At 44.6% G+C, this 21,911-nt stretch overlaps 1 non-coding gene across 1 annotated transcript; it reads left to right on the top strand.

The window, feature by feature from the left end:
- The first annotated feature begins 2,126 nt into the window (after positions 1-2,126).
- On the top strand, positions 2,127-2,194 carry TRNAA-AGC (transfer RNA alanine (anticodon AGC)). The gene has a single exon. It is a non-coding gene; the product is annotated as a tRNA-Ala (tRNA).
- Positions 2,195-21,911: the final 19,717 nt, after the last annotated feature.

Genomic DNA, 21,911 nt, shown 5'->3' with positions numbered 1-21,911 from the left:
AAAGAAAATTGGCTTGCAGCATCGAAGGGTTGTTTTGCCTTTGCTTGGCTCCTATTGTCAGTTTCGTAAATACAGTATGTACATGATATTCTTGGGGGAACATAATTGACCAGATTATCTGAATTTGTAATTTCCAGCTGGTTTGAGGCCAGCATAACTGCAGGAGACCCACCACACTCTTGATTACTTTGTGGTGTGAACTGATCTGGGCAGCAAATCAAGAGACGAGAAAGCCTGGCCCAATGGCACACTTTCCTTTCAGCCAAGCCCCATGGAATACGATACTGGCTGGAGTGGTCTCTGGTGCAAGTCTAGTTCCATTATGTACACAGTGACTTAGAAGCTCCATAAACCTGTCTGGGAACAGATGTCATCCTGCTCCTGGGACCTCTGGAAAGCTACTACAGTCGTTCTACTGACCACAATTTGCCCCTCAGTTTGGGATCACTGAATACATCCTTGACCTAAAGCCCTCGTAAGATTAAAAATGGACATGCTACTCCAGCCAAGCATAATTTCTGCTGACTATACTAAGGTTCTCTCAGGTCAACTGAAACCTAAGACAAATCAGTTTATAGGCTAGCTAAATAGGACAAACTCAAATTATTCTTGATATAATGGTTTGCCATCGGATATGCAGAGTGTGTACACACTAGCAAAGGTACTAAAGCTGAGGTTTTTGCAGAGACAAATAGCAGATAAAAAGAGCTGGTTTTGTTATCAGCGATCCAAATGGCAAATGCCCATAAACACTGAATTAAAATTTAAAACCATCTCCAGATTCATGCTGTATATCAGTTTTTGTAGCTAGCCTCACCCACCTCCCTAGAAATTCAGGAGGGAACTGGGAACTAAAAACAGTAGTAATTACAAAAAAACCCCCACAAAAAACCCCAACACCAAACAATCTCCTGTGATTACTATCCAGCACTTTAAGCACATGTCTTCTCACGCTGCTGACCATAACTATATTCCCTTGTGTTTCCATTCTGGCTGCCCAACTCCCACTTTCAAGATGATTCAAGCAGAACAGAGCATATAACACAAAGTGCTGGAGGAGATAGAGGGCAAGAACATCAGTAAAGAGGTAAATACTGTTCAATAAAGATCACCAACCAAAATCTACTCAAATTCCAGAAGATAAGGATCGTTAATAATTCCCTCCTCTGAAGTGGTTGTCCCTGGCCTCTCCAGCAACCTCTTGTTCCCATGAAGATAGCTGTGGTAATTTTTGAATTAAAAAGAAACCTTTGGCATACACTATAGGAAAAAAACATAGTTAAATAACCCATGCCATTTGAAGAAAAAGAAAGACGGAAAAATAAATAGAAGGCAATCCCTGACATCATCCAGATAAATATATGCATAATTCATTTCCAATAAAGCCTACACCACCAAATACTGAAGCGTCCATCTCTTTGCTGCCTTTCAGCAATCAAAATGTTTGTCTTCTCTACTACTTTATTTAAAAAATGACCTCTGGGCAAGTAGCACCCCTGGGCAACTACTACCTTGCAACTCTGCCTTGAAAATATTTTTCAACACCAGCCTACCTTGCACTTATCTCTGCACAGTCAGAAACCACTGAAAGACCTTTTGGTGACATGTTTGTGTTAGAGATTGTCAATTTTTACCCTCAATAGGTAAAACAGCAGAGCTTTAAGGAATGAGCACATACACTCCAGTTACAGAGTGGGTAGCAGAGGATGATTTAGTTATTGCAGCTATTTAGAGATCCTTGTATAACTGAATACTAAATGTTTATTGGTTAAATTACACTTAGATAGAAAAGACCTATATCTAATCTAAAGGACTACATAACGGATAGGTAAGGAGAGAGAGAGATGTTTCCATCTGCTATCTAGGAGGAAAGGAATGGAAGGATTGTGGCTCAGCACAGGAAGTGCTGCAGAGTCAGTCCAGGGGTCATAGAGTAGGGACAGATAGGGAGACCCTCACTCACTGTCTCTACTCCCAATGCCCCTAGTGGTCACTAGGACAGTTGGTGCAAAAGGTCAATGCACTGGAAGTCCATCTCCAACAGCTTGAACCTCACTTCTTTCATCATTTTGTGTCATTGAGAGCTCTGAGTGAGTATGGCATTCTAAGGAGCACAAGTGTTTGCTGGGTAGCTTAGTGGTAGAGCATCTGCTTAGCATGCAGAAGGCCCCAGGTTCAATCCCTGGCAGCATCTCCAGGTAGGGTTGGAAAAGACTCTTGCTTGAACCTTTGGGAAGCTGCTACCAGTCAGTGTAGATAATACTGAGCTAGATGGACCAGTGATCTGCCCTAACCTGAGTTGGGCTGCTCGTGTGAATAGCCTCATTTTCTTTAGTTAATTGGTCATCTGACATACATGTTTTTGAACTTCCCTACCTGTTGCTTTGTAGACATTTAAATGGAGGCTTCATCTCTGAATCTTTCCAGACACACTCAATATTTCTGGGCAAAAGTACCAATTTGAAGTTGTTCTTTATTGTTTGCTACTGGAAACTCTAAATCCCAGATATAAACCCAGTTTCAGAAGCAGATCCACAAGGAGAGTGGAGAGCTTTACTGTATTGCTACTTCTTCTTTTTCTCTGTTCTTTTTATTATGCCTCTAATTTGTGATAGAAGAAACAAGTTATTGCTGGGATTTTTGCTTCAAACAGAACACAACAATGGGCACTTGGTGGAAAGTCTCTTGCAGAAGACAAACATTAATGTTGCTGCACTGCACATTTCTCCCCTTTGTGTTGTGTACAACATACAAAATGCTGTATGTTTTGCAGAATTGGTATATACAGGACTGTGTGCAAACTGTAAATCCCTGGGAGCCCCCCCCCTCCCCAAGAGTCATAATATGTAGTACTGGACAGAAAATTCAGATTCCTGAGAATCTTGGTATTTTTTGTTTTTAAATTTCACAGACTTATGGCTGTGAAAATGAAAGTGTGCCGTGATATCTCAAACGTCAGAGGAGACACTGTATTAGGGGTTGGGAGGATAGCTTCAGTGCCCTGCATCACCTTTTGCCCCTCCTCATGACCAGCAAAACCAGAATAAAATATGCAAAATAGTAAAACTGCAGGATAAAATATGTACACTTGCTCAAATTGCATAATTTATATGAAACTATCTCATATATGTTATGCCATTAATGTTAACACATAATTTGAATTGCTTGGGTATAGGTTTCTTTCCTTCTTTCTGTTTAGCACTGAGTACATACAGTAAAGACCTGGGATTATAATAGCATTACTATGGCGTAGCATGCCTCTGCCTCACTTGGGCAACCCTTTTTTTACTTGTTTTACTTGGCAGCTATGAAATTCTAGGCACTCAAGAGTGAAGTTGCAGAGGGGGGGAAAACTGGTATCTCTATTGGTCTGATGGGAGGGCAGAGGAAGAGGGAGGCTGCAGAGAAGAAAGGAATGAGAAACTTTTCAAGTATCAACAAGTATGTAAGAAAACCAAACCTCTTTTAGGATAACAGCACATGGCTGCTTGGTCTCTGTGAACTGATAAAGGAAATGTGTGTGCCATCTGGCACTGTCTCCAGTCAGGAATGAAGTGTGTTTGCATATCTGAAGTCTCTAGATTGTTAACCATATTTTTGGACCACTGGTTAGGATGCATAAAGGTCATTCACATGACCAAAATCCCTGGGGCTAGCGAGGGCTGGGGGGAAGGCAGGAATATGCCTACCTTCCCCCAGACCCATAGCCAGGAGGTGTCCAGGGATGTCCATCTCCCCCACCCAAGTTTGTCTCCCCCTCCACCACCAGCAGCTGCAGTCCTTCCCTATCCCGGATGCTATTTCCCCCATATTTGGGCTGGCGCCGTGGTGGGTGGCAACTTTTAAATTGCCCACGGGTGCCAGGCAGTGCAAAGCTCTTCCCGCAAGTCCACAGCCAGGCTGTTGCTCCTCCTCCCCACCCAATGATCAGCAGTAGGTCCAGTGGACAGAACCTCTGGAGGCAGAGGAGTGTGTGGGGAAAGCCATGCTGCTGTCTCTGTGCTTGCCTGCTATCTGCCCTGCTGTGCCCCTGCGCCTTATCACCATTGCTGCCCAGTGTGCCTGCTGCCATCACCACTGCTGTGCCTCAGAGAAGCGGGAAGAAGGTGTGGGCAGGGGGACTATGGGGTGTGTGTGATCTGTTTAGTATCTCTGAAATGGCTTGGCACGGGGCTTTGAAATCAGGCACGGATGTAGAGCAGGGCTGAAGAAGTGTATTGGAACTGAGATGGATTGGTCAATCCTCTGATTTTTAATAAATTTTAAGAACCTTTTTAAAAACAAACAAAAAAGTCAGATGTGTCTTTTTTCAAGCCAGAAAATTACCAAGACTTCTGGAACTGAAGCCCCCAGCACTCCCTTGGACCATCATTCCATCCCCATGTGGAGAGATCTGCCCTTTTCCTTCATGGAAAAAATGCCCCCCACTTTTATGCCCAACCCTTTAGATCTCCTGCAATGACTTGGCATAGGGATTTGAAATTGGGCATAGATGTAGGACAAGGAAGCAGTAGCATGTGCACTTAATATCACCCCTGTTCACTGGAAATGCTCTGTGTTGCACTTGGAGTATGTGAGATTCGAATCCATGGTTTCCTTTTGCTCTGTCTTTTACCTTGGCCTCTGTATTTCTGAAGCTGCCTTCTACTGTGTCAGATCATTGATCCATCTAGCTCAGTATTGTCTACACAGACTGGCAGCAGCTTCTCCAATGTTGCAGGCAGGAGCCTCTCTCAGCCCTATCCGGAGATGCCAGGGAAGGAACTTGGAACCTTCTGCACGAAAACATACAGATGCTCTTCCCAGATCGGCCCCATCCCCTAAGAGGAATATCTCATTGTGCTCACATGTAGAGCAGGGTCTCACAATCCGTGAGACCCGGTTTTGTCAAAACTGTGGACGAGTGCGCAGGGAGCCCTGGGCGGCCGGATCGGCCACCCACACGATGGCCAGCTCTGAGACGGAGCCAGCAGGGGCTGGGGAGCTCGGGGGCGCGTGGCCCCTGGAAGCCCCAGTGAGACAAGTGCGCAGGGCATACTGGGGAGACCCCCAAGCCGGGACCCTGCCTTTAAGCCTCCCGGCCAGGGGTCTACTCGTGAGTAGCCACGGCGCGGAGCCGCAGTGCGGCTACTCAAGAGCAGTTAGCCCGGGTTTGCGGAGCGCTCGCTCCGCCAACCCAGGCTAAGAGGTGGGCTACAGGAGCGGGTTAGCCGCTCCAGAACCACCAGGCTCGGCTGCAAGGATTTTTGTGATCGTAAGAATAGCCCTGTAGTCTGCTATTCAAATGCAAGCAGAGCAGATCCTGCTTAGCAAAAGAGACAATTCATGCTTGCCACCACAAGACCAACCCTACTCCCTTGGACCAGTTCTCCTCCCTTGATAAGCATACTCCTGTTGTAATTGCTTAAGGAAATCCACTTACTGTTTTAAACATATGCATTTTTGTTGAATTTATTAAACACATTGATTTAGAAAAATGCAATTTCAGTTGACTTTTGCACTACTTCAGTAGTGGTACCCCAGGCTGCAAATTGTTTTTACAAGGCCATATAACCTGGACCACCACCACCCCCCTTTTGTGACAGACCTGCCTTCCCCGACAAGATAGGTTTAGCACTCCGCTGCACCACACAGAGGCGTACCTAGCCACAGACTTTGGGGATTTGGTCGGTGGCCTCCTGTCTCCAGGTGGAGTTCCGAATGTTCGGGGGGGCCTCCCCAGAGCCGCCACTGCCCCATGCCCATTGCGTTGCTGCCCCGCTATGCACATTAAATCTTTTTTTAAAACTTTTTTTTTCAACTGCTGCTCCGCAACAGGGATGCTACCAGAGATGGGGGCAGCAGGTGGGGTGTGTGGGCACTCAAGGGGAGACCAAGGTGGCTCCTTCCCTGAGACCGCCTGCCTCCCAAATGACAGATCGGGCCATTTTCATTATCATTATGATATTTTCAATGACAAACCATGAATCGACTCTCATTTGCGACCAGAGAATCTACACTCAGAACACCTCAGAAACAACAAAACCCTGTACCCCATGGGTGAGCAACCCATGGGGGTGGTTGGCACACTCTGTGTACTACACCACCACTCGCTCTGGGCCACCCCAGCACCCCCCAAGTGCAGTTATGGGGCTGCTGAAACCTCCATTCTTCCCTATGGAGAAAAACTTTAAAGACACGTGAACTTCAAAAATCACTTAAAAATCAGCCCTTTGCCCAATTGCTTTCAAATAATTCTGGTAACTTCCTTGCCTCCCTTGGGCACTACCATCCATGACACTCCGCTCTAGGCCACCCCTTTCCCCCCGACGTGAAGCGATACATTTGCTGGAATCCTCATTATTCCCTATGAGGAATTTAAAAATACTTTTAAAATTCACCAATAATTGGAGTAGTGTCTGATTGCCTTGGGGTTTGGTGGGTGGTAGGCACCCCTGGGTGCCTACCACCCACCCAACTTTTGTGGGGTCTGGTTCAAGTCCCATTATACCCTATGAGAAAAAATAAAAATATTTCAAAAAATCATTTAAAAATCGTACGTGTCTGATTGCTTTGGAGGTTGGGTGGTAGGCACCCATGGGTTCCAACTACCACCCCACCCACTTTTGGAGGTTTAAACCAGTTCAAACCAGTTCAAATTCAAACCTGCAGCTCGAACCTGATGGCTGGTTCAGTTTGAATTCAAACCATCGGACTGAACTGGTTTGAATTCAAACCAGTTCAAATGTGAACCAGTTTGCACATCCCTACTTGGGAGTAGGAGCAGGTGCCTTGCTGCTGCTTGTTGAGGGCACACCAGGCCTATGGCTGCCAGCAGGAACAGGGACCACCAGGTGATATTGCCGCAGATGCAGCAGCATCCCCGACATCGTAAGACACTTGGGGTCCTTCCTCCGCTGACTTGTTCCCTGCAGTGGGTGCAGACAGAATGGGTTGGTCACCATGGCAGAGCTCAAAGTGGTCCCACATCATACTACCTTCAGTCCAGAAGCATTTTGGTGGTGGTGGTGGTGGTACTACTGGAGCTGCTGGTTCCTTCTGGGGACCGCCGCCACCACCGCCTCGATCCGAGGCTGAGAAGATCAGGAAGTGGAAGTACTTCCTCCTGCTCCTCCTCACTCTCAGACGGGGATGGTCGTGGCTTGCACTGTCAGTGGGGATTGGGGAGGATGGAGAGAGTGATCTGTCTGGACTAGCAGCCGATGACACCTCCTCCTTCGCTGCCACAGGAAGAGCTTCTTCCCTGACAGAGGAAGACCTCCCTGCTAATTCTACCTCAGCTACCACAGGCAGCTTGCACTGCGGGACCAGGCACCTCAGGAAAGGTGAGCTTGCAAGGCACCACAGCAATGGGGATTGTGACATGGTGAGTAGGCCCCTCTTGCCATTGCCCACGATGGAAGCTCTCATTTTTAAAGGCACTGTGCTGTGATTTGGACACCGAATCCCATTTCGAGCATATCCCTAAAAAAACTCCCTCTTTTTGTGCCCCCCCTCCTGCCTCCCCCCCAGCCAATGGGGGCACAGTTGCCCGTGACGACTCTTGATTTGTATGATAACAAGCCAACCAAGAAGCAAGAAGATCTCAAGCCAACCAGAAGCCAGTGCTGGAAAATCAATCAGCAAGGGTAAAACAGCCTTCCAAAATGGCACTCGGAACGCTCAAAATGATTCGAGTTCTAAATGGGGTTGTTTCGTTTCAAGCTCAAAACAGGCCTTTTATTTTAAGGATGTTTCGTTTTGAACTCAAAAACACTCAAAATAGCCTGTTTTGAGCTCAAATTGTTTCGAGCTCATATCCTTTTGTACACCCTATCATGTAGGCTTTCTTTCTCGTGTTAAACTATTTCTCTCTGCTTGAACCCCATCCCCTGTGCATGAATCTCTGTGTGTGAAGAGCATTTTATTCTTACCCTACGACTAATCAGGCCCGTTGTGGGGCAGGGGTCCCATATTTTAACCCCACCCACCCCCGCAATTTTATACCCACAAATAATTAAATTTATTATGGACATCTTAGAAAAAATTGCTAGACAAAGTGTGAAACTTTAGGCCTTCGAATGAAGAAAGACCTAAATTGAGTGATTTCTCAAATAGAACTTCTCTCTGTGTGTATATATGTACACGAGAATGCAAGGAGGAAGGGTGCTCCCTGTCCCAAAAGGGTTCACTATCTAAAATGAAACATAAGGTAGAAACCAGTAATAACCACTAGAAGGATGTTGTGCTGGGGTTATATAGGGACAGGTGCTCTCCCACTGCTAAATACAAGAGAATCACCACTTTTATCAGTTAGCAGGGGTCTTTCTACTTCCAATGTGATTGGCCCATTTTCTACACAAATTGTATAATCTCTATTGTCTTTCTATTTTTATAACAGTATTAATGAATTCACCTTCATCTTGGCATGCTGTACCTTCCAAAGAAGCAGTTAGTTGATCCTTTAAAGTAATTTTTGGAAAATGCAAAGGATAACAGATTTGCTAAAACCACTTGCTTCTTATTGAAGAAAAGGCTTTCTCAAGTTGTTCACATATATGCTTGAAAAAGCCAGTACATATATGAAGAACCATTAGGTGTTCTGCTCCCTCAAACAGAAAACCTGGTTGTGTCCTGAAATGGAAAGTACTTCCAAATTTTGCACAAAGAAAAGGTCTGCATCTGTTTAATTACATAATCACAAAATCCTGATGAAACACACCCTTCAAGTAGCCTTCCCCTGAGCCCAATGTTCCTGTTGTGTTTTTATGAGTAAGAGTCCTTTCTTTCTTAGAATATGATGCAAGCATCAATAAATAATAGTTTTCAGGAGTGAAAGCTAAGCACATGATTTCAGGGCTCCTCAAGTGAAGCACTGTCCCAAGGATCCTTCTTCACATCTCCAGCTTCCACATGTGAAAGACCAAATTATTCTTCCACGCCCAAGAAAGTTGCTGTTCCTTCATTATCTCCACTTTCCATGCAACTTACCTTTCTCTCCAAAACCCATTATGTTTTCTTTTCTGTGGCTTTCTAATACTCTCTCTCTCTTTTCCACTGAGAAGATCTTCACACAAGTCTTCGCCTGTTTCACCTCAAATGGAGTAGGGACTCAGAACTAGAATTTTTGCCCAAGCAGGTCCATGTAGGAGAGATCCCAGGCTGCTTCAAAGGTAATGACCAGCAACTTGTACTGGGCCCAGAAACAGACCAGGGGTCAGTTCAGGAGAACTCCCATATTTGCAGACTCCATGTATCCGCAGACAGAGAATTGGCACCCAACCTCAGTATACGTGGGGAAAATTAGGCAACTAAGGGGTTAAAGCCATTTCCCTCCTTTTTAAGGCATTTTCTCTACCTCTGGGAACCTAACCCTCACAATCTCATTGCTCCATTGCCTCCATATTCACAGTTTCCATATTCACGGTAGCAGCGAACTGAACCCCTGTGAATACGGAGGTTCTCCTCAATAGCTGTGTCAATACTGGAGGGCTATATTTGCCCAGTCCCAATCAAATATCTTCCAGCGTTTTGTACGAATTGTAATTTCTGAATCATTTTCACAGGCAGCCCCAGATACATATATTCACATATTGTATTTCATTAATATTGGTGTCCCTTCTGGCAGTCAGCCAAGTTTATTTCTGAAATCAATGAGACTTACTTGCAGTAAATATGTATAGGATTGCCCTGCATAGTTGTAATCCAATGCTTATTTTCCTGGGCATAAGCTCCATTGAATACCGTGGGACTTACTTCCAAGTAAACATGCATAGGACTAGTCTGCACAAGTCATTTGCTTGTCACCAGCTCAGAGATTTCAGGATAGGCATACAGCAAAAACATAAGCCAAAACTTATAAGGATGTAATGCAGATATGTTAAATACTGTGAGATGCTCACACAACCTACCGTTTTCAGATCAGCAGATGGGCCACTGACAGCTTGATTATATTACATGTATGGATTGTTGCATCAGGGGTGCAGGCAATTTGCACATAATGCCGCATTTGCACGTTACGCTGCCTTCGCCGCACATAAAATTAACCTCAATGTTAATTTTTGTAATCGTGAAATACATTGCAGATGTTCGTCCAACTGTAAACCAGCAACCTCCAGTTTCAGGGTAGAGGAGCCACTCCCTCTTCATGGTCCGTTGAGTCCGCGTCCCATCAAGCTCTGGGAGATCTGGATTATTAGGTCTGGCCAGGGGAGTTCAGTAAAATGGGGGGGGGGTTCCCCAGAAATGCATGTGGGTGGGTTTCACCGCTGTGCTGAACAGACTAAAGAAAGGATGTTTAAGTGATGGGGAAAATATGCCAAATATATCTAGGATTCCACTAAACTTCAACTATGACAAATGCTGAATTTGGGGATCTAATTGAGCCAAAAAAATCAGTAGAAACTCTGAAGAAAATGTAGAACAGTGTTGCTAAAATTTGCTTAATTTCTCAGAGGAGCCTGGCACATTCTACAAAACATTGAGCAAATGGGGGCGGGGAATAATGTACAAATCTTGCTACTGGTAAAGGCTTTGGCATTTGCGTCAAAAGGCCCATTTCATTTCTAAGAGAAAGTGAAGCTCTGGCATGGTGCTAAGTGGGAACTTTTGAAGTGGGAACTTTTTTCTGTAGTTCTTTTCCTTCACTTTTTAGGTGACCTTGAGAGAGATTTTGAGCATTCCTACCAGACAACAATATGGCCAGCTTAGGTGGGGGAGGGGCAGGGAGGATCCTTTGCCTGTCACCCCTTGTTAGGCTACCTCAGTGACCACTTTAATCACAGCTGCATTGACCCAAGTGTCTGCCTCATCAAAAGAAACCAGAGTTCAGTGTCTATTCTGGGAAATACAGAGGGAAGGGAAGGGGGTCGGGGGTGGAGTGAGGGTCAGACAGGATGATGGTTTCCATGGTTTCAGCAGCCTTCACTCTTTCCCGGTGATCCTTTCCTCCTCTCCAGCAGTTAATTCCTCCAGCCTAAGGTCCCGTTCATTGAAATTCACTTTTCCCGGCAAGACAAAGGCCCACATGATGACATGTCAAATCTTTCACCAGTTGAGGTCAATTGAGTTGAACCTGCTTACACCAGCATGGATTTTGACCAATGGGGCATATACACATTACTCTCCTACACATTCAGCTTGCAGTTTATCCTGCTTGATTCTGGCTTCCTCTCACCCATCAGTATCACCCTGATCTGGACCGGCATGAATTTGTTGCCCTATTGGATCTACAAAAATCCAAGAGGTATATATCCATTCATTCATTCCTTTCTCTCACTTGCAATTTTCTACATGCCTGATTTTCCCCCCTCTCAGCTTTTCTTCAAATGTCTGTAGTTAGCATCATATCATAGCCAGAAGGGTCCTCTTCTCTTCATGGGCCATCTAGTACAAGGCGCTCCAACAAAGAACTTATTCTACATGTAAATCCTTCATATTTTATTGCTAAGTTATCCCTGCATCTTTCTGATGTCTTAAGCTGTGTTCAGAATTTTGGGCTTGCTGTATGTTCTTATTCAAAAGGACTGCCATTTATTTCTTTATTTTAGTGCATCTCTATACTGCTTTTCTTCTTTAGCCAAGGCAGTTTAGAATATTAAAGCAAACAAAAAGGTTGCAAAAGATTTTCAAAAGCAGTGTTGTCTCAAGCTATTGATAAAGAACTGGTGACAAGATCTACCTAGCCAGAGCTTCTTCTCTATTGCTATGATATATTTCTATTACTTAATTGGAGGATATTTCCATTCCCTGGAAACATAATGGGTCACAGCTGTTTCTAAATACTAGATTATCAGAAAATTAGGATATCTCCTAAATCTCAAATAGCATTTTTAGTAGTATTACTCCATTAAGCAGCTCACCATTAGGTAGTGTTACGATTTTTTTCATCTTATATGAAGTAGTTTTTATCTATCTATCTATCTATCTATCTAACTAACTAATTTTTAGACCGCCACAAACTTCTGTCTCTGGGCAGTTTACAACAACATAAAACAAATGAAGACAAAAATGAAAACCTTAAAACAATTTAAAACCACAGTCAAGTTAAAAAGCTTGGGTGAAAAAATAAGTCTTTAGAGACTTTTTAGAAGTTGTCAGAGATGGGGAGGCTCTTATTTCAGCAGGGAACGCATTCCAGAGCCTTGGGGCAGCAACAAAGAAAGCCCGTACATGTGCAGCCAGCAGATAAGCTAGTGGCAACTGCAGACGAACCTCTATGTATGATCTCAATGGGCAATGGGGCTCATGGTGAAGAAGACATTATGGCTATTCACACAATGGAGGAAAACCGGGCTAAGGGAACACAGCCCAGTTTTCCTCCATCACGAGAACCACCAGGCCACGGGAGAGCCCAGTGGCTCAACGGCAGTTAGCCCACCAAAGTAGCCCTCCCCTTAAACGAGGCTAGCGGAGCGAGCACTCCACTAACACTGTTTCTTTGATCATGAGTCGCCGCAGTGTGAAACTGTGCTGCAGGGACTCATGAGGAGACCTCTGACCGGAAGGCTAAAACAAGCCTTCCAGCATCAGGGGGTCTCCCCAGAATGTTCCATGCACTAGTGTGGGGCATTCTGGGGCTTCCAGCGGCCAGGCGGCCCCTGATCCCCACCGCCCCTACAGGATCCGTGATGAGGAGGACCAGGGATGGCTTGGCGATCATCTGCAGGAATAGATAAGTTAACCCACTCTCTCCACAGACCCACCCAAAGCTCTTCTCACTGATCATGAGAAGAGCTTCATTCTCTTAAATACCAAGGGACTAAGCTGTTTAGGATTTTATAGGCTGGTTATTTGTTTGTTTGTTTTCTTTTTTTTTCTTTTTTCTTTTTTTTTTTGCAATATTTATACTCTGCCCCTCCAGTACACTACTGTTTGGGGTGGCTCACAACATTCATAAAACAGATACAATATAAAATAAGAAACTAATAAAATTAAGCAAGTCAAGTTAAACAACTTAAAAGCCCAGGCTTAAACCACAATTAAAATTACATCTTTTTAAAAAAGTTTTAAATTGCAAGTTATTTAGAAAGCTAAACACTGAGAACTATAAAAACAAAATAAACTACCAGTTATAAGCAGCAAATAATACATTTAAAAGCCTCTTAGAAAGATGTGTATTTAATTGTTTTTGGTGAAGCTCTTTGGGGAGGACATTCCAAAACCGAGAGGCCACCACTGAAACCAGCACCTCATATTTTGCCCAGAAACTTATCAGCAGCCAGTGTAGATCTTTTAAAATAGGAGTGATAAGGTTTCTCCGAGATGACCCAAAGACCAACCTGGCTGCCGCATCCTGTACCAACTGCAGTTTCCAGACTACATACCAAGGCAGCCCCTCATAGAGCACATTGCAGTAGTCAAGTCTGGAGGTTACCAGCATATGTACCACTGTTCTGAGGTAGTTTATCTCAAGAAACAGACACAGCTGGTGTAGCAGCCAAAGCTGATAGAAAGTATCCTGGCCAGCACCTCAACCTGAGATACCAGGTAGGGGTTTGGATCCAGAAGCACTCTCAGACTGTGTACCTGTTCCTTCTGAGGAAATGTGACCCTATCCAGAACAGGCAGATCAAAACTGTCTCCTGAGTTCCATCTTATCTAGATTCACAGCGAATTGCTCCAGCTGCTTGGCTCATTTTGCTCCCAAACGGGGCCACGTAGCCCTGTTTGGGAGTGAAATCACACACTCCGCGTATGATGTCAGATGCGGGGGAGTGTCTGGGGTGACGAGGCATGGCCCCAGAGGGGCGGTGGCCCAGGTTCTTTGAACCCATTTGCCCAATGGTATCTCTGCCCCTGCTTGTCTCTTTCCACTGCCAACTTCCTACTGATCATCCATCCAATGGGGAAACTAGAGTGGAGGTTCTGCTTCAGTGGTAGGGTGCAGAGCCACATGATACAGGAGCACAGATAGGTAGGCCTGGCAGGGACAGCTTTCTTCCTTCATGTGGTGGAGGTGGTGGTGACAGCAATGAGAATTTAGCAGTTATAACCAACTTTACTCAGTTATCAGTTGCCCCTGCTGAGTTAACAGGCACCTTTTAAAGTGGTGAATCTCTTCTGTTTATCATGGGGAGAGCAACTGACCCTATCCAACCCCAGCACAGTAGGGAAGTGCTGCCCTGCCTAGAGCCAAGAAGTGAAGCTGCTGGCCTGGCTGGGGTGAGCAGGGTGGAGAATAGAAGACCTTGTGTGTGCTGTAAACCTAACCGGGTGATGAATTTACAGTTAGGAAGCAGGGGCCTTGAGAACTCTGCACCTAGATAGGAGACTGAGCAGACTATACAGCTCACCTGGTCAGCAGCTTCACAGGGGTGAGCTGTATTTATTCTCAAATTATCCCATTTTTATCAATAGATGCATATATAATACCAATAACATATGCAAATCTTATGCAAAGTGGAGACTTTTTGGAAACTTTTTTGGTGAAAAGCATCCTTTATTTCCACTTTGTTTGGTGATGAGTATCGACTTTTTTCACCATCTGAACTTGGCAACCCTAAGTGAAGACCACAGGTTTAATATTAGAAGTCATTCTATAACTTTAAAAAGCCCCCCAAATATTGCCCTCTTACATGTGGCACAGTATAAGGCCATGTTTCTATGATAATAGTGGCCCTATAGGATTACTGAGATTTTGTACGTGAACAGCTTAGAACACTCTGAAGTGCTAAATATTAACTATTATTCTACTTATTTCTTCTCTGGCAGTAGGCTGTAGACACTAGCTATAAATTTAAAGATCCCTATCAGTCTGTCTTGTGAAGGAGTGAATTCAGTATACCTTAGAAAGGGATCTGTGAATACAAACCCCAAAAACAAGAATGGAGGAAAAAGCAGACTCACCTGCCACTAAAATATGAAAAGCATTAAGCTTGTCTTCTCTTTAGGAAACAAAGACACTGGAGGTACTACAAACTGCTTATGCAAAGGCACTAAAAACTGAATTAGTATTGTGGTAGGAGGGAATGGGCCCTCTCTTCTTCTTCTTTTGGTCCCTGGTGAGAAGACCTCAGCCATGTTTACAAATATGCTGACAACCCAGCCCTGCTCCTCCAAAACACCACATCCCATTGGCTAGCTTGTGTTCAGCACTGCCTCCCCAGAGTAATAAATCAGAGCAGCAATCCAGAACATGACATAATACAGTTTTCTGAGCATCACTATGTCATGCCTTGAGGTATAGAGCAGGGCTAGTTGTCCCCATCCCACCGAGTAATGCTCCAGTTACAAAATATTATTGTCTGCTCTTCATTGAACCTCAAGGCAGTTCGTCTAAGAGATGACTGCTATGAGCAGCAACAGTAATCTGCCGCTGATTTGATTCTGTAATGCTGCTGTTGCCTGGACAGCCTATTCCCCAATTAGTATGGGGAGTGGGGGAGTGAGTTATGTCTCCCTCTTACATAACCCTAGAACCAGGGGTCATCCCATGAAATTGATTGCCAGGAAATTTAGGGCCAACAAATGGAGGTACTTTTTCACATAACACATAATCAACTTGTGGAATTCTCTGCCATAAGATGTAGTGACAGCCAACAACCTAGATGGCTTTAAGAGGGGTATGAATAACTTCATGGAGGAGAGGTCTATCAACGGCTACTAGTCAGAGGGCTATAGGCCACCTCCAGCCTCCCCTCCAGTTGCAGGGGAGTGGCAGCAGGAGAGAGTGCATGCCTTCAGCTCTTGCCTGTGGGCTTCTCAGAGGCATCTGGTAGGCCACTGTGTGAAACAGGATGCTGACCTAGATGGGCGTTGGGCATGATCCAGCAGGGCTGTTCTTATGAGAGCGAGAGAGGGGGGGTGTACATGGAACTGGTTTTGGTGGCCCAGTTTGAATCCAAACCGAATTCAAACTGAACCACCAGTCCACAAATTGGTTTAGTTGAATCGGCCAGTTGTCTGTTCCATTTAATTGAACCCGTTCAAACTGGGTCAAACTGGTTCAAACCGGTTTGAGGGGCTATGCCTCTAAAGGGGAAACGGGAGAGGATTCCCCTTTATGAGCAGAGGGGAATCCTGCCTTTAAAAGGTTTCTAAGGGCAGCCGGGGGAGGGGGTGACAAGAGGACACCTTACTACTGGCAGCAATGGTTCCCCTAAACCCCGGTGCTCCCCGCAGCAGCTCAGCCCAAATGTTGGCAATGCAGTTCCAGTCTCCACAGATGTGTGGAGGCCAGAACCGCACTGTCATTGCCCCTGCTCCTGCTCCAGCTGTCCTTAGAAACCTTTTAAAGGCAGGATTCCCCTTTACAAGCATTGCCCCGCAAACCGTCAAACCAGGTATTATTATACTATTTACACACAGTCTACCAGATGTTATTGACTGGATTTGGTACTTTAATTATCAGGCCCTTTCCAAGGTTCTAAGGTAACTAAAGAAAAATTAAAGATATTATAATAGTATTTGTGCTGTCCTGAGTAGTGTGGCCTTCTGTTGTTGATATGTTGTAATTTTATTGATGCCTAAGGTGCTGCTGAGATGGTGTTTAAGTTCTTTTGGTGCTGCACCAAGGGCACCAACAACTGTTGGCACCACTATTGTTTTCTTCTTCCAGAGCCTCTCAATTTCAATCTGAAGGTCCTTGCATTTGATTATTTTCTCCAATTGTTTTTCATCAACTCATCTATCCCCTGGGATTGCAGTATTAGTTATCTGAACCTGATTCTTCTCAATGACTGTCAGATCAGGCGTATTGTGCACTAAATGCCTATCAGTTTGTTTTCGACAATCCCAAAGGATTTTTGCCTCTTCATTTTCTGTGACCTTCTCAATCTGATCCGTAATGGAATGAGCCTGGTTTGGTTCAAACGTGGACTAGTTGCCTTTTTTAGAGGCCAGTTCAGTTTGAGTTCAAAACTGGTTGGACCGGTGCTGGAGAGAGAGAGAGGGAGAAGGAGAGGGAGAGAGAGAGAGCTTTAATGTACTTTCTTCTTCATCACAGGATATGTATTTGAAAACTAACACAAACAAACAAACTGTCTTTCCTTATTTTTAGCAGTCTTTCCCCCTTTATTCTGGCTGCCAGAAGTTGCATATTGCTTTAAAGACTTATGGCAGGCATCCCCAAACTGCGGCCCTCCAGATGTTGCTGAACTACAACTCCCAGCATCCCTAGACACAATTTTTTGTGGCTGGGTATGCTGGAAGTTGAAGTTCAGGTACATCTGGAGGGCCGCAGTTTGGGAATGCCTGACTTATGGGGTGCATTCTCATGAATCTGTCATAATTGTCATTATGCCCCTGCCCAAGATACTGTTTCTAGATTGGTGTCTGATTGCGGATGAATGGGCCTATCACTATAGTTTTGTGCCAAGGCAAGGGGTTCCCAACCTGTGGTGCTCCAGATATTGCTGAACTACAACTCCCATCTTCCCCAGCTAGATGGGAGGTATCGTTCAGCAATGTCTGGAGTACCACAGTTTGGGAACCCCTGTTCTAAAGCTGAGTTTACTCCTCATCTAAGTTTAGGACCTGACAAAGGAATGGCATTTTGAAAAAAATAAATAGCTGGGAGCTATACAGAGATGACTCTGGAATGTTCTGAATGGGGGAAGACAACTGAGCTTGTAAAGTGACCCAGAATACCCCCACCCCCGCGCGCGCTAAGGGGAGGGGACTAAGCTGAGCAATCTGTACGTGTGGGCAGGAATGTCTCTCTGGGAACCTGGTGTGATCTGTTGCTGCCTAGTAACAGTGAACAAGCTGCCTTTTCCCACCTGATACATAATGTGGTATAGTGGTTAGAGTGTAGGACCAGGACCAAGGAGTCTCAAGTTCAAATCCCCATTTGGCCATGAAACTCAGTGGGTGACTCTGGGCCAGTCACTTCTCTTTCAGCCTACCCTACCTCGCAGGGTTGTTGTGAGGATGAACATAACCTTGTACAGTGCTCTGGTCTCCTTGGAGGAAGAGCAGGATAAATGTATAAATAAATAAATATTTTCTTAAATAAATAAACTAAATATTACAAAGACAACCTAAGTCTCTAGTGACCTCTCTCCCAAAAGAAGCTGAAACCTGGGGAGCTCTGCCCCTGGAACTTCTCACTGCTAGGGAAAGTGAGGACATGCATATCTATCTATCTATCTATCTATCTATCTATCTGATTCTGAGAGCTACACCAGCACTCAGAATGCAACTTACAATTTAAACAACTCTTTCCAAGAAAATGTGTATCTTTCACCAGCCATGTGTTTTCCCTGGAGACCGCTGAATGTATTGCAATTCTCACATTGTTTTTATACCTGTCTTCAGATAGGAGAATTGCTAGAAGAGCCCACCCCAGAGAACGCAAATACTTTCATCTTGCTGCAGTTTCCGAAGCCAGTGACTGCTGATCTATAGAGGGAGCTGGAGAGCAAACTTGTAACATTCCTGAATACTGTAGATGATAAACGAAGTCCTGCATTGTGGGGGTGTTATCTGGGGGGTGTTATCCTTTACGACCACACAAGCATCATTTTGCATTCATCTTACTCTTGCACTGAACACAGTGGGGGCTGAAAGGATGAAAAGAGAGCCTCAGACTCAGGCAGCATGCTTGAGCATTACCAGATGTGCACATTATTGGAAGGAATACATCATGGACGATGCTCTTTGTAAGCTTAAAGCTTCTGCGGCCTGTAAAGAACTCACAAGCATATCTCCACAAGACTGCCCTATTACTCTGGTTCGGGGATCTGCCACTGAAGCTAATGTGTAAGATTTGGAACCCATCCTGCACTGAAGGTACTGAGATGCACAGGGATTTGTTTGATTGCATGAATCCCCCTCTATAATCTAGGACCACCATGCAGAAGAATCAGCAGAATATCTGTGCTTAGGTGTCTGTGGATTATGGGAGCCAGATGCACTGAACGAATTCATGGGCACACTGAGAAAACTCCAGTTAATGGCGCAGCGGGAAAATAACTTGGTTAGCAAGCCGGAGGTTGTCGGTTTGAATCCCCGCTGGTATGTTTCCCAGACTAGGGGGAACACTTATATTGGGCAGCAGTGATAGAGGAAGATGCTAAAAGGCATCATCTCATACTAGGCAGGAGTTGGCAATGGTAAACTCCTCTTGTTTTCTACCAAAGACAACCACAGGGCTCTGTGGTCACCAGGAGTTGACACCGACTACGGCACACTTTACCTTTACCACAAGACCAGCTCTCCTCCCTGCAGGTGGAAATAGGGATACGCTGTAACAACCAATTCTCATACCAAGGAGGCCCAAGCCCCTCGCCCCTTTACACACTGATGAGGACTGAATTCCACTTGCTTTATGCTGTGCCCTGCATACAACCTCAGTGTTGTGCTCCCATTTACATGCAGGTGCTCTGTGGGCACCGACTCAACACTGACTTGAGGGCACAACTTTACCTTTACCTGTGCTAGAGGTGGTGCAAAATGTTGCCATCTGCTTGCTGACAGGGACTGGCCTACTCAAGAATATCATGCCAGTAGTATTCAATCTGCATTGGTTGTTTGTGGGCACAACTCAAGGTGCTGGTTCTTACTTTTAAAACCTAAATGACTTGGGTATATTTTTGGGGTTTTAATTTTTGGCTAATTTTAAATTGTTAAATTGTTTTTAAGTTTTTGTATATGTTTTTAACTGGTTTTATGTTATTGTAAACCGCTCAGAGACGAAAGTTTGGTGCGGTATACAAATTTGATAAATAATAAATAATAATACCTGAAGGACCAATCTCTTCCACACATACATCCTCATGTACTGCTTCTATCCAACAACTGAACATATTTTGTGTGCCCCAACTGGATTTCATCAACCAGAAGCTACTAAGCACAGGAACTTGTCAGTGGCAATGCCATCTCAGTGGAATGCCCTTCATAAGGAAACACATCTGGTCCAAACAAGTGCCTTCAGACATTGCATTCATACATTCATTCATTCATTCAGTTTCTATACCGCCCTTCCAAAAATGGCTCAGGGTAGTTTACACAGAGAAATAATAAATAAATAAGGTGGTTCCCTGTCCCCAAAGGGCTCACAATCTATAAAGAAACATAAAATACACACCAGCAACAGTCACTGGAGGTACTGTGCTGGGGGTGGATAGGACCAGTTACTCTCCCCCTGCTAAATAAAGAGAATCACTGCGTTAAAAGGTGCCTCTTTGCCAAGTTAGCAGGGGAGTTAGGAGGACATGAGGCAAGAATCTGGATAAAGGGAACTTTAGGGCTCGGCTGGTTCCAGCCTCTCTTTGTATGGGTTATATTAATGTGATGTTGATTATTGTTGGCCTTGGGGTTTGTGCTAATATGATCGTATCCATCTTTTGCACTCTTGTGTATTTCTTGTTATTGTATTGTGTTAGTTTGACATTTATTGCTTTTAATAACGTGGTGTTAGTGGCTTGAATTAGCTGATGATGACATAGTGGCTAAGTGACTGAGCTTCAGCTCAAACCTCACCTCTGCCATGAACTCTCACCAGGTAGCTTTAGGCTAGGGCTGCACAAGTTTGGCCCTCCAGTTGTTGTTGGACTACAGCTCCCATCATCCCCAGCCACAGTCAGGGATGGCGGGCATTGTAGCCCAACACCTGCAGGAGGGCCAAAGTAGTACAGCCCTGCTTCAGGCAATCCACTGTGCCTCAGCCCACCCCCATCTGCCATATTGGGGCAATTATACTTACCTTAGCCACCTAATGGCACAGCGAGGAAATGCTTGACTAACAAGCAGAAGGTTGCCGGTTCGAATCCCCGCTGGTATGATTCCCAGACTATGGAAAACACCTATATAGGGCAGCAGCGATATAGGAAGATGCTGAAAGGCATCATACTGCGCAGGGGGAGGCAATGGTAAACCCCTCCTATATTCCACCAAAGAAAACCGCAGGACTCTGTGGGCACCAGGAGACGAAATCGACTTGACGGCACACCTTACCTTACCTTAATACTTACCTTACAGAGTTGTTGTACAGATTGCAATATAATACATGTGAAGTTCTCTGAACACTTGAAAGCAAAACTAAGTATTATGGTTACTACTGTCAGAAAAACAGGCTATATATTTTAAGGCAGGCATGTAGGTAGGTACATAGGCAAAACTTCTCATGTATAAGTCTTTGAGACATTGCATCAGTTTTTAAAGCCACACTATGAGGTAAGTGGCAACTTCTTTTTCCAAGGAAATATTTGTTATGTGTTGCATTATGACTCGGCTGCTGACTTTTGAAGACAAAGCATTTCTGCTGTAAAACCACATCGATTCAGTGCTGAATGTTTTACCAGTTTCTGTGGAAATCAGTGCTTGTTAGGGCTACATCCAGGCTTGGCTGGATGGGGATCATGCATTAATACTTCTTGGAAATCTGGAACTTTGATCTTCTGTCTGAACACATTTTGGTGATAGACATCAGCACGGTGCTGAGAAGGCCATTATTAATTCCATGGGCACAATTGCTAGAAAACGTGATAGACTTCCCACTTTTTACTGTAAACTTTTAAAACAAAAATATTTGCTTCTACTATAGCTCATACTTGTGTAACTGCTGTATGTTTAAGCTGACAGGATAGAAATCAAAGGTGTGTTTAAAGTAAGGCATTTTGTCAAAACTATTAAGAAAGAACGGCTGGAGTATCAGATGAATGCTCTTACTTTCCTTCACAAAGCCCACTCAATAACACAGTTTGTCCTTTGAGGGAGGGTATGGTATGGGTACAAGCATTGTGTTAGGTGCCATAGTAGGTTTGTTGAGTGTTTTGTGGATGCTCTCTTTGCATTGGATGGGCATGGGAAACTCATGCTGGATTCCAACAGCAAGTCCCTCCCTTGGCTAATTTTTAAATGGCAACGATTTTGTAATCACTGTGTGAGTCTGAGAAGCAGGAATTCCTGGGAGGTAATTGGCTTTGTCGGTCTGTTGAGTGCACCCGGCCTTGATCTCTTCAATTACTGCATGCACATACCTTCTTTCT

Source organism: Hemicordylus capensis, chromosome 1 (genome assembly GCF_027244095.1).
Source record: "Hemicordylus capensis ecotype Gifberg chromosome 1, rHemCap1.1.pri, whole genome shotgun sequence".
Lineage (NCBI taxonomy): Eukaryota > Metazoa > Chordata > Lepidosauria > Squamata > Cordylidae > Hemicordylus > Hemicordylus capensis.
The sequence above is the reverse complement of the archived record's forward strand: the minus strand, read 5'-3'. Positions and strand labels throughout refer to the sequence as shown.